A 12,126-nucleotide genomic window follows, 5' to 3' on the forward strand; every position below is an offset into this window, starting at 1 on the left:
CAGAAGTTCCAACTTAGGTCTAGCCTTCTCTGCAAGACAGCTTTCAGGGCAAGGCTGTGGCCTAGGACGCATCCTCCTTCCCAGGGAGCGAGGCTAGATGGAGCTGAGTGCATTTCCAAATTGTTCTTTAAGCTGGTGGGCATGTAAAGTGGGGTTAGAAGCTTATTTCCTCCAGAGCTCAGGTGACAGGGCCCAGGAGATGTGGTGTTCGGCTCTGCGTGCTCCTCCAACCCCTGGAAACCCTCTTCTGACCCCCCCACCCAGTCTCCTGTGTCCCCAGCCCTCACTTCTGCCCTGGGGCCTTGCTTGGACCATAGGGAGGTCTTAAGGGTGGGAGCTTTCACTCCTGGGGCAGCACTGCCCCCTGCTGGCCACCCAGAGAAGCCTGGGGACCAGAAGTCTCGTCCTCTCTCTGCCAGTCAATCTATTGTGAGCTGCTGGGGCCCCAGAGGGCTGTCCTTGTTTCCCCAAGGCCAGGCTGGGTTCTCCCTGGGACCCAGCCTTAGCCTAGGCTTCCTCCTCTTGAGCCCCAGCCTAGGAATAGGTCCCAGCTTGGCATCTAGCAGGCTGAGCAACCTTGGGCAAATTTCTGTTGCTGCCAGGGCATCAGATTCCCTATCTGTACAATAAGCAGGGGGACTCGGGGAGGCTTCCTCCAACCTTAGCTTCCCCCCCTCTCAGTTCTCCTGACCCATCTCTGCCTCTCTCCATGTCTGGCAGGCCTCAGCTCTGGGAGTCCTCACTAAAGGCATGCGCGCACCTCCCCCCACCCCTCTGTGGCCCCTCTGCTGCGCACAGGCTCTCCACACTTGGCCTCCATTCTGGGCCCAGCTGGCTCTGCTGGCTTAAGGAGCAACCCTTCATCCTTCTTCCCACCCAGGCACTAACCATTCTGAGCAGGCACCTAATGGGACCACGGCATTCAGTTTGCTTATAGTAAAATAGATAATGACACCCAGCTCCCAGTGCTGTTACAGGATTACACAAGCCAACACCATGTTTGCAAAAGAGCTTTGCGGGTGGTGGGCCTGTGTCAGAAGAGGGGCAGTGATTCTGGAAGGATGCTGTGGTTGGTCCCTGAGGCCACTCTTCCCCAGACCCCTGCCTGAAGGGCCTTACCAGTATGAGCGGCACTCGCTGGCTGCAAGCCTCCTCCGTACCCCCCAAAGCTGGAGCTCAGGTCAGACCCTTGGTTGCCCAGTCATGCTCCCCTGTGGTAAGAGAGGACTGCGGTCTGGTGAGAGGAGAGGGCAGCTCCATTACTTCCGGGTACTAAAGTGGACGTGGGGGCTGGTGGGGAGCTGGAGCAAGACCTCCGGGCATCCTGGGGGCAGGGCAGGCTCTCGTCTTCTGCAGAAGGCAGGATGTCCCCTGGGCACCATCTAGGGCACGAAATTGATCAGAGCGAGTTCATGAGCTTTAGTAGAACACCGAAGGTCTCAGGGACCTGGTCCCCTTGCCTCTTTTCTGTCTCATTTTATCCCCTTGCCCCCATTCCCTATCAACCGCTCCGAACTTCTCAGCAGCCCTACCATTCGCAGGCAGCCCTAGGACACAGGTGCTGTGTGGAGGAAACGAAGCACAGAGGTGACAGTGGCCTGCGAGCCTGGCTGTGAGTGGAGGGGCTGGGAATGGACTCAGCTGGTCCCAGGCACCAGATCCCCAGGCTCTGCTGCCTTCCAGACTCAGGTGGGGAGATGAGCTAGGGGGCCCTGCAGGGTTCTAGGTGACAGAAGCTGGTGGCCTGAGTGGGGCAAGGCTGAGGGCCCGAGGAGAGAGAGATGAGGTTTGGGAGAAGGCAGTGCTGGAGTGTGAGGCTTTGAAGACTGGAGAAGAGGGTCAGGGCTGAGGAAGCTGGTGAGGCTGGGTTTGGGTGCCCTGGGGGCTGGGGGGTGCAGGCCTGGGGGCTACTAAGAGGCAATGGGCCTGGCTCAAAGGTGGAGCCACCTGGGAGTCAGGAGCCCAGTGCTGTGGGATGGGATGTGGGCATGGGGAGTACGGGGAGAAGTTCCAGGGAGCTACAAATCGGGAGCCTCTCAGACATGGTTGGCACCGAGGAACCAGACAATACTCAGGGGCCAGGCACCTGCCTGGGAGAGGAGCAGCGAGTATTGGGTTCGTCAGTGCTCCTAGGACAGAGGAAAGAGTAGTTCTAAGAGCCTGCAGGTAGGAATTACAGAGGGATGTTTCTCGTGGTTTAGGAAGAGCCTTCTCACAAGTGCAGCCCCCAAATATAACAGGCTTCTTTTCGGGGTCCAGAGCTTCCTGTCCCAGGAAGCGTGTGAGGCAGGGCTGGATAGCCCCTCTGCAGGGCGGGGGCCGTTGCTGAGGGGAGTTTGCAGTGGGTGGTGGTAGATATGAGGAGAATCTGCACACAGCAAGGGTTCTGGGGGTGGAGGGGGTGGCCTTGCGTCCTAAACAGTCAACAGCCCCTTTCCTTTGCTGCGAAGCCCTGTGCTGATTGGCCCAGCACTGCTGCTATGTGAATGGAGGCCTCCTGCCTCCCCAGGGAGAGCCCTTAGCCCTCCCCAGGTCTCAAGCCCCTCTTCTTGGGGCACTTCCCCTGCCTCCCTTCACCCTGTGCCCACTCCAGGGCAGACCTCTAACCAGGGTCTCCTGCCTGGCTGGCAGCAAGGGGGCCACCAAGGGAGGTCCAGCAGCAGCCACCAGCCAGCCGCTCCCCCACGCCTGGTGACCCCGACATTCTGGTTGGCCTGGGGGCTGTTACTGACCGTCTGGCTCTGGGAAGGGGCTGCTGAGATGTTTCCTTAAACATGGAATTGGAATTGCTCGGCTTGGTAATTAGGAGGCAGCACACTACTCTATACATGACTGTAATTACAGCTACCTTTTCAGCCGCCAAACCAGGAATTTGGGGGATCACTTGGGATCTGGGTGGAAAGGGAGAGAGGTGAAGACTTGGTTGTGGAGGGCCAGGCCTCCACCACGGGCTTTGTGTACTCACAGGCCCTGCAGATGCCTGACAGCTCTAGGACACCAGCAGCCTCGGACACTGTGTGCTCAGGGCCCCAGTTTGACAGAGGGGAGAAACCTGGAGAAGTTTCACCTTTGTCACCTCAAGAGACAGAGGTGTCAGAAGCAGGACCTGCACTGGAACCCAGCCTTCCCCTCAGCCAGACTGAGTCTCTCATGTTTGGTTATTGGCCCATGCCAAGTGCTTTCTCCTCTCCCGGTCTTTCCTCAAGGTTCCCTTCAGCCCGGCACATTCTCCGCTTGGTGCCTGGGGCACCCTTACTCTTGCCTCAGTCTCCAGTGACACCATCTCCTCCAGGAAGCCTTCCCTGAATATTTGCATAGGGTCAGGGCTTCCTCGGGCTCTCTGTGGCCCCAGTGTGTTCCTCTGTGTGCCACCAATGACCCCGCTCTGAAAAGGCCTGTCTTCCTTAGAAAGTACAGTCTTGAGGTCATGGATCACATTCAGTGATGAGTGTGGGGCTAGAGCTGGCTTGTTCTGGCAGGTGAGAGCTGTGATTAAATTTGCAGAAATTCTGTGAACTGGTTGTTATATGCAGCCATTGTTAACAATTAAATTACATACATTTTACAATTAAATACATTATTAAAAAGAGAAATGCACATTAAAGTCTCCTCACTTCCTGCCCTGGCTGGTGTGGCTCGGTGGATTGAGCACTGGCCTCTGAACCAAAGGGTCACTGATACAATTCCCAGTCAGGGCACATATTTGGGTTGCAGCCCAGGTCTCCAGTAGGGGGCATGTGAGAGGCAACCACACATTGATGTTTCTCTCCCTCTGTCCCTTCTTTCCCTTCTCTTTAAAAATAAAATTCTAAACAAACAAATAAACAAACAAACACCAACCTTCATCACTTCCTAATCATTTTACTGTCATCTATCTTCATAAGATTATTTATGTCTATTGGGTCTGATGGTGGAGGCACTAGATAATGGTGCGAACTCGGTGTTAAGAGACACTGCATTGGCAGCTTGCTACTCGCCACGGTAGAAATATTGACACTTCAGAAGTGGGAAAATGCCATAGATCAGGGCTCTTCACTGCATCCCAGAGAGTTGGTTATTAAACATCTTTCAGTTTACCACTGAATTCACTGCTGCCTTTGACCCTTACAGCCGAGCTTGGCACATGGCAGTGCTCAGTGAAGGGCTGCTGGCCAGGAGAGAAAGAACACAGGCATTGCCTTGGGCTGTGAGGTTACTGGCTTCCAACATCTGCCCCCAGTACTGGCTCTAGCCCTGCCCACTCCTCCCAGTTCTCACGGGGCACGGGAAAGACTGATGACCTCATGGGGCCTGTGTCTATGGGCACTGAGGTGGAGGGGAGTCACCCTTCCCAGGCCAGGGCTGAGGGCCTCCAGAGAGCTGGCAGGTGTGGGCGGCCTTAGCAAGGTGAACAGAGAGCTGGGCATGGAGGAGATCCTGTCGCTTTCACCCCATGGTGTTGGGGACTGCCCTGCCTGGTCTCAGGAAGCTGTAACCACCCGTAACTAAGGCTGAGTGAGAGACCTCCGGACCAGGAGCCATTAAGGAGACAAAACTTATTTCCCTGGCATGAATGCTGCCTGTTCTGTGCCTGACCTCCTAAGCTTGATCAGTTAGCCAATGACGGGTAAGATTTCCCAAGGAAGGAATCACTTAAGACAGGCATGATCATGAGGAGGCTTCTAGGAAGAGACTCAGGGCTGTGGAAATGAAGGGGTGATGGACATCAACCCCTGCCCCCTGGGCTTTGTCAAAGCCTGAGTCCTTGTTCTTAGATGTGAGAAATCCAAGTCTCTTGGCTGCCTTTGTCTTCTCTGTTAACTCAGGCCTGCAGAAATAGCAGGGGCGGTGCAGCCCAGACCAGAAACAGCAGACCCCCGGGGTAATCAGGCCTGGAACATAGAATATGCAAGATCCTGTGAGGTCTGTTTGCTGGAGGATGTTGTTAAATTAGAATATGAAGGCACAGACAGGAAACCAAAACTAGCCCTTTAAGCAATATGTTAAAACTCCAAATTCTGCCCAGAATCACAGTGGGGGTTCTGTCTACACCTTTGTAAGTCACCTACTTCTTTTGATCTTTTCTGCCAGACTGTGAATCCACAAACTAAGTGTGTATTCTCAATAAAAATCTGCTTGGGAATGGATATGGGGCACTCCCCACTAGAGAGAGTGGCTGTTCCGTTCCTACTTCCCCACAGGACCTGGTTGTCTCTGTGTATGTTTTTCTTGTGTGTCGGTAAGCCATCCGCAGTGTTCCATGCTCACTGCAGGCCAGTGAGCGCGTGTCACCATGGCATTATGCCACCTTCCTGCACCCTGAGGGGCAGCAGAAAGGCTGTTCAGCTGGGCTGACCTCAGAAAGGGCACCTAAAGTACCCCTTCCCTTACAACTCTGGGTAAGAATTGGTCCTTCCAGGCTCTTTCTTAAAAGTTGTACCCCCTCTTTTAAAAATAGAGTTAATTAATTAATTAGTTAATTTATAGAGAGAAGGGAAGGGAGGGAGAAAGAGAGGAAGAGAAACATTGATCAGTTGCCTCTCACATGTCCCCAACCAGGGACCTGGCTTGCAACCCAAACATGTGCCGTGACTGGGAATTGAACCAGCGACTTTTCACTCTGTGGGCTGATACTTATCCAACTGTACCCCCTCTTTTTGGGTAGCAGGCCCCGTAAAATCCAGGAAGGTCAGGGATAAGGAAGAGAGGGAGGCTGAGCACTTCCTATGCAATACTTCATTTAACAGTTACCACACACAAGGCCACCTCACTCCACCCCATTCTACAGAGGGCCACACATTCCTATCTGCGGTTTGTTACCAGCTGTGTGACCTTTAGGCAAGTTACTCAACCTATTTCCTCAACTGTAGAATGGGGTTAATACAATTATATTTACCTCATAGGGTTGGCGGGAGGATCAAATGAGGTGATCTTTTATAAAGCACTTACAAGGATTCTGGCCTAGAGTAACCATTCAATAAATGTGAACTATTATTGGTATTATTTTTATTATGCTCCTCGCACCCTCTGGTGTGGGTAGTAATTAACCAAGTCTCTTCTTGCATCTCCATCTCTCTGCTGCCCTCTAGTGGACTCTGACTGCACCGTCCTGAGGACACAGGTTTACTTGGTGTGTCCAGAGAGGTAATTTCTTCCTTTAGATTTCAAAAGAAGTTTGCCATTTAAGGAAACCTTATGGTTGATTCTTGAATAGAGCCAAACAACTAATTTATTTCCTTTCTTACCAAATGAAACTCACCTGTGGTTGCCGCATTTGCATATTGGTTTTCTTGAAGCAACACCCCGCTACAATGGAAAGGCAACAAGGAGGCAATTTTTCTTCTTGACATTCATGGTAATTGACCGTTTTTAGATTTTATGGGGGTCATGACCTTTAGCCCCAACACATTTCTGTAAACCTCCTTAGCCCACTGTTTAAGTCAGACGTTGCTCACTCACATCTCCAGTGTGGGGATAATTTATCAGTTTCCTCAAATTCTGTCTCTGTCTCTCCAGGTTTGTCCTACAGTTTGGTGTGAAAACTGGTAACAACAGTGACTGTTTCTGTTTAACTCCGAGCTCTCTCTGGTACCTATCCCAGTGTCTGGCACACAGCAGGTGCTAGGTACATGTCTGTGGAATGAATACTGCACTCACAGCATCCAGGTGGCCATGTGGTTCCCTAAACCTGCCCTTCCCCTCTCCAGACCTATTAGAAGTGGAAGAGCAACCCCCGAAGGGTGAGGGGAATCTACTGAGGCAATCCTGGTTGGGGGCTTCATGCTGAGCACTGGCTGTGCAAAGGTAAGTGTAATGTAAGGGTGGACTCTGGAAGAAATTTTTATAAAAGGAAAGGTGAAGGCAGAGGTGGGTAAGGCTGCTGGTGAGAGAGGGTGAGCAGGATTGCAGAGGTCTGACACCTACCCGGTTCCTCTGGTCAATGAGAGCACAGGGCAAGGCAAGCCAGAGTCCTGGGTTCAGGGCTGGGGAAACGGAGGGAATCTGTGCCTAGGGACAACAGGGCTGATGCTTACCCCAGAAGCAGAATCAGCTCTGTAGCTTAGGCCCTGGACTGCAAGGAAGGTACTTGAACTGCGCTGAGTCTATGTGTATTTTCCTCGCGTTCCGTTTCTAGGTTTTAGGGCTCTCAGCTCCGCCCTTGGTCCCGCCCCCTCATCCCCAGCCAATCCGAGATCCCCAGCAACCCCCAAGTTCACCCTCCACTTACAGCCCCGCAGTGAGGAAGCCTTTCCACCACAGTCACCTGCGCTGGTTCTCTCAAGTCCGGACTTCCATCTCGCCCCGCCCCTGTAGATATTGGAGGGGACATCAGATCCGGCGCTGGGGGTCAAGTGTGTTCCCCGGCAGTGCCCGCTCTGGGGATCACCCTCTGCGGAGGCAGCACCTTCTTCACGTGCGCATTCCCCAGTGGCAGGGTCTGGGTCCCCCGAGTGACTCCGGCTCTAGTCTCAGCCCTGTCCTGGCACCTCTTCACCCCCTCGCAGGGCCTCAGGCTCCTCATCTGATAAATGGGAGTTCTCGGTCGGCGGGGGGGCGGGGGGAGTTTCCGCTCTGGGGCCATTAACCTTTACTGCTAGGACAGACACGAAAGAATTTGTAAGTCAAATAAAGCCATCCTGAGCTAGGTCTGGGGCTGTCTGTCTCATACCCTTCCCAGGCCCCTTGGTAGGACCCAGATTCAGCCCCTCTCCTCCCAGCCCGCTGCCTCCCGAACCCGCCGCCCTCTTAAACTCAGGCGTCTGGGGTTGGGGATTGGGGTGGGAGGGTGGGGGAGGTGGAGTTACGAGGGTGGAGAATGGGCCCAGCCAGATGCTGTGGTTGTGGGCTTTGGCTCCACCTAGTGGCACAGGCGCTGGCTGAGGTTCTGGGCAAGTAGCCTGGATGCAGTGAGTACCTGGGTACCTCAGAGATCATAGCAAGGACGAAGTGGCAAGTGGCGTTTCTCTGCCTCTGGTTCCAGGGAGGATGCGGGAGTGTGTGTGTGTGTGTGTTGGGGCAATTGTTACCAAGCACAGATGCCTCTTCAGACCCCTCTGCCTTTGCCTTCCAGAAGGCTTGGGTAACATCGTATGTCCTGCCAGCCCACAACACCCCCACCCCTGGGCTGGCGCTGACACCCAGCTGTCGCTGCTGCTGCTGTCTCAGAGCCACCACCATCCTGGGAGATCCTGCTTCCCTTCCCCCAAGCACTGTCACACAAACTAGCTCTCTATCTGCCTTTCTGCTGTCCTCATTCCAGTTCCTTTTCTGCTATTTGCTTCCCCCACCCCTTCCTTCTCTCCTTTTTGCACCACTGCACCCTCTGTGTGGCTGTGTCAGCATTTCCACACTCTCCTCATGGGGCACTGCCCTTGTGCCACAGAGAAGCCTCTCACAGCCCTCCAGCCCCAAGGTCCGCCTGCTTGGAACACAGAGGCCATAGTCCCCAAATAGTTTCAGGCAGTGGCTCTGTGGGTGACCGGCCCCTTACTCACCTCCCCTAGGAGGGAAGAAGTGCCCATGCCAACCTCCAAAGCTGGGTTGTCTCAGCCTCTGTGTTTTTAGCAGCTCTGACCAAGGTGGAACAGTAAGAAGCTGGGGAAATTCCTTGGCAAATTGAATAGGGAAACTGAGACAGACAGTTGAACACAATGGCCGAGCAGTTTATAGCCAGACACAGAAGGTCATCTCTTTAGGGATGACATCTAGGCCTCAGCTGAGTTTCAGCTCCAGGCCCAGAAAAGCAGCAAAACCAGGTGGGTGACCCCATGAACAGCTGCAGTGATTAATGACCGCTGCGCTGGTGCTGATCCATCAGTGGAAACAACCACCCTGAAGGGCACATCTGGAAAAGCTGATGCATATTCTATGGAGACCTCCCCTAAACTCCCAGCATTTAAAGACTCTCAAAACAAAGGACCCAGCGTGTGTTCTTCCTCCCAGGAGCACGTCCAGGCCTTTTCCTTTGCCCTCTTTTTCTCCCACAGGTATGCATTTCCTAAACTATAAGGGACCCCACAAGACTTGCAACCAGGGGATCAATGGGTAGTAACAGCTTATCCCAAGCTAACCCTCAAACCTGTCCCTAAAGCCCCCTTTTCTCTGACTTCCCAGTGAGCCAACAGCCTGCCTCAGTCATTTCTTTCTTGCACCACTTACAGGGAGCCCCGGGAGACCTACCTAGTGTCTCCTGTTGCTTCTATCTTAGTCCCGCCCTTGTTCCACTGTCCTCAGCTTTAATAAATGTAGCCTTAGAATCACCTGAATCTTCCCTAAAGCAGCCAGAGGTGACCTCTGAAAATAGTTCACTATTCACTTGACCCAGAAAACCCCACAAAATCATACAAATCAAGAGGTTTATATCTTCATGTTCACTTCAGGAACTCATGAAACTGCCCAGGCCATCAAGGGTATGCATATTTGAAAAGCCACCAAGTATGTGAAGGATGCCAGTTTACAGAAGCAATGTGTGCCTTTCCGTCATTACAACGGTGGAGTTGGTAGGTGTGCCCAGGCCGAACAGTGGGGCTGGACACAGGATCGGTGGCCCAAAAAAGAGTGCTGGACTTTTGCTGCACATGCTTAAAAGTGCAGTTAATGCTGAGCTTAAGGGTTTAGATGTAGATTCTCTGGTCATTGAGCACATCCAGGTGAACAAGGCTCCCAAGAAGCAGCACAGAACTGACAGCTCGTGGGCACGTTAACCCACACATGAGCCCTCCCTGCCACACTGAGATGATCCTGCTGAAAAAGAGCAGATTGTTCCTGAACCAGGAGAGGACGTTGCACAGAAAAAAAAGATATCCCAGAAGAAACCGAAGAAACAACACCTTATGGCCTGGGAGTAAATTCAGCATAAAATAAATATTAATAAAAGTGTTAAAGAATCACCTGGGCTCATGTTGTGAAATCTCTTCTGCACAAAGTCAATAACCCACACATTATGGGCAGGTCCAAGGTAGAACCCTCAGGGCTAGGTCCCCTTTCTGGTACACAGCCACTGGTTGCAGTAAGGAAGCCCCTCTGACATGACACGACATTGCTTCCATCCCTGCTTCTAACTGGCCCTGCTTGTTATAGGTGCAAGGTTCCTGTGCCTTATGTTTCAAAAAAAAAAAAAAAAAAGGCTAATATTCAATACGTTAGAGTTTGGGATTAGGAAAAGTTTGTTGAGAAGGCCCAACTGGAGAAGATGGGGGTGCCTTATAGCTCCCACAAATCCATCTTAAAAGAGATTCTAAAATGTAGGTATCTTTTATTGTCAAGGGAAGGGAGGAGGGGCAAGGCAAAAGGTAGGTGAGGGCCATAGACAGACAGCAAGACAGCTAGGTGTCGAAAGGGGTCCAAGGAAGAACTCGAAATTTCTAATCCCTTTAGTTCCGGGTCTGTTGATCCCCAGGTGACCTGAGTCCAGTTCTGGAGAGACTCCAGTATGTTTTGGGAAAAACAGTAATTACTCTGTGCATATTTTGAGGCTACTCAAGCCTGAAGTATAATTCCTCTAGTTAATTAGTGTATCTGTAGTACTGCAGGCAGTTAGACGAGAGCAGAGCAAGGATGATGGGCCAGGGACCGAAGGTCACCAGGGTGGAAAGACCCAGGTTCAAAGTGGGAAAGCAAGGACCTTGCCCCAGGTAACCTCTCCTCCCCCAGCATATCCCTGGTCCTGCAGTTTGGGCCCACTGACCTTTCATATCACTGGTCATAAAATTTACACTCCCTGGCTTTTTCCTCCCTAAAGATAATATTTAGGCCTCCGTAGCTCCAGGCCCAGAAAAGCAGCAAAACCAGCCAAGACATTATCTCTAAAAATGCCATAACTGCCTCAGGACCAGCCGCGTTGATTCAAGACCTCCTGCCCTGGTGCCAACCAATCAGTGGAAACCAGGACCCTGACTCAGCCCACCTGGAAAGCTGATGAATATTCTAGCAAGATCCTCCTGAGACCTCCCCTAAGATTCCCACCTGCAAGGGAGAGGTAAAACCCTTGGGATGAAGGACAGAGCACATGGTTTCCCTCCCTTGCTCCCTCCACCTCTTCCCCCACATGCATGCCTCTCTTAAACTCTAAGAGACTCCATGGACTTGCAATTAGGGGAGCAATGGGCAGTGGTGGCTCCTCCAGGGCCACCTCCCTGAACCTGTCCCCAAGGCCCCCTTTTTCTCTAACTTCCCAGTGAGCTCCAGCAGCCCAGCCTGGGCTTTCCTGTTGCTTCTTTTACCTGAGTGCACTTTTACTGCAGCCAATGAATTCTTGCTTGCTTTTCTACATCTCTTGACTGAAATCTTTCCTTCAAGAAGACAAGAACTGAGGCCTGGTTGTTGCTGGTAACAATAGCAGGACCATTAGCTCCTGAAGACATCAGAAAGAGCAAGCATTTAATTCTGTTACACACCATCTTCCTCATCTGGAGCTAGACTCTGCCTGCAAAATCCAGTCAAGGCGCTGTTTTTCCTCAGCGTTTAGTGTGTGAATATGCATGTGTGTGTGTACTGGGCTGTGTGTTTCGTGAGGAGGATAGGGAAGACCTATTGACCCAGGTTACTTATGTGCTGCCCACTGGAGGGGTCACTGGCCTAGGCTTTCATGGGGACCCACTTGAAAATTTGACAGCTGAAAAAAAATTACTGGCTCTAAAATATAAACACTGCAAAATTAAAAATAATAAATTCTTAATCAAATGTTCAATTGTAACTTTATATCAACCTCATTGCTAAATTTAATATTGATAAAAATTTCATTGCATTGGAAAAAATGTGTGGGCTAGGTTTTTCTCATTTTAGAAAAATTTCACATTGTAATTTAAATCAATTAGCCAAATCACTTGGTTACCAGAAAGGGACAGGGCCAGAATGGTTCTGCCCCTGGAGGGCTTGTAGTGAGTGTGTGGATTCTTTTTTTTTAAATTTTAATTTTAAAGATTTTATTTATTTGTTTTTAGAGAGGGGGAGGGAGGGAGAAAGGGAGACATCCACATGTGATGTTGACCAGGAGTTGAACGGACAACCCTTTGCTTTGTGGGGTGATGCCCAGACCACCGAGGCACACCAACCAGGGCTAGTGTGTAAGTTCTTGCCTTCACACAGGAAAGATTTCACAGCACAAGTCCGGGTGATTCTGAGAGTATGTTTATTAAAGCTGGAGCA

Source organism: Phyllostomus discolor, chromosome 1 (assembly GCF_004126475.2).
Source record: "Phyllostomus discolor isolate MPI-MPIP mPhyDis1 chromosome 1, mPhyDis1.pri.v3, whole genome shotgun sequence".
Classification (NCBI taxonomy): Eukaryota; Metazoa; Chordata; class Mammalia; order Chiroptera; family Phyllostomidae; genus Phyllostomus; species Phyllostomus discolor.